The sequence below is a fragment of the Egretta garzetta genome, unplaced genomic scaffold (genome assembly GCF_000687185.1).
Source record: "Egretta garzetta isolate BGI_Z169 unplaced genomic scaffold, ASM68718v1 scaffold452, whole genome shotgun sequence".
Taxonomy (NCBI): Eukaryota; Metazoa; Chordata; class Aves; order Pelecaniformes; family Ardeidae; genus Egretta; species Egretta garzetta.
Genome location: NW_009258796.1, coordinates 409,212 through 409,952, shown reverse-complemented (window position 1 = coordinate 409,952; position 741 = coordinate 409,212).

Genomic DNA, 741 nt, shown 5'->3' with positions numbered 1-741 from the left:
GGGGGGGGGGAGAGGGGAGCATAGTGAGCCATGCTGGGCATGAACTTGGCCAAACACCCGCAGGGGCTTTGGTGGAGAGAGCTGGAGCCAGTTCTGCCCTGGCTGGTCCCGCACGAGTCCCACAAGTGCCCCTCAGCCTCAGCAGCACCTATGGGTGCTCACGCTTGTCCCCCGTGCCCTCGGGATCGGCCGTCTCCACCCTCCTCCACCAGCTGCGAGCCCCAGCCCGCGGGGGGACCCCTCTGCCGAGGTAGAGGCTGGCCCCGCTCCAGCACCTTAACAACGCAGCTTCCTCTGCTGGGGGCGTATTTTGGACACAAGGAAAACGCGCCCTTGTACAGCATCGGAGCCTTCCCGACCTTCCCTGCCCCTGATCGGCCCAGCCGGCAGCGCTTGTTCAGAACGGAGATGGGACACGCGTTCCAGCAGCGAGGCGCGTTTCCCCAGCTGAAGTGGGTGAAGGTTTTGCAGGGTTGCACGCGCTTGGCCACTGAGCTCCGCCTTGGCAAAGCTGCGCCGTGCCGTGCTCGCTGTGGGTTGGAGAGCACAGATGTGGCTGTGCCCAGCCAGCAGGCGCGGACACCCCAGCCCCCCCAAACGTGGTGAGGGCTGCAGCTTTCCTCCTGGTGCCGTGGCCCGGAGCTGCCTGGCGCTGCAGACCCACCCACCGGGCAGACTGGGCACACAGGGAATTTAAGCATCAGCCGTATGCCTGAGCACCGTGGCCACGAGTGGGATGTG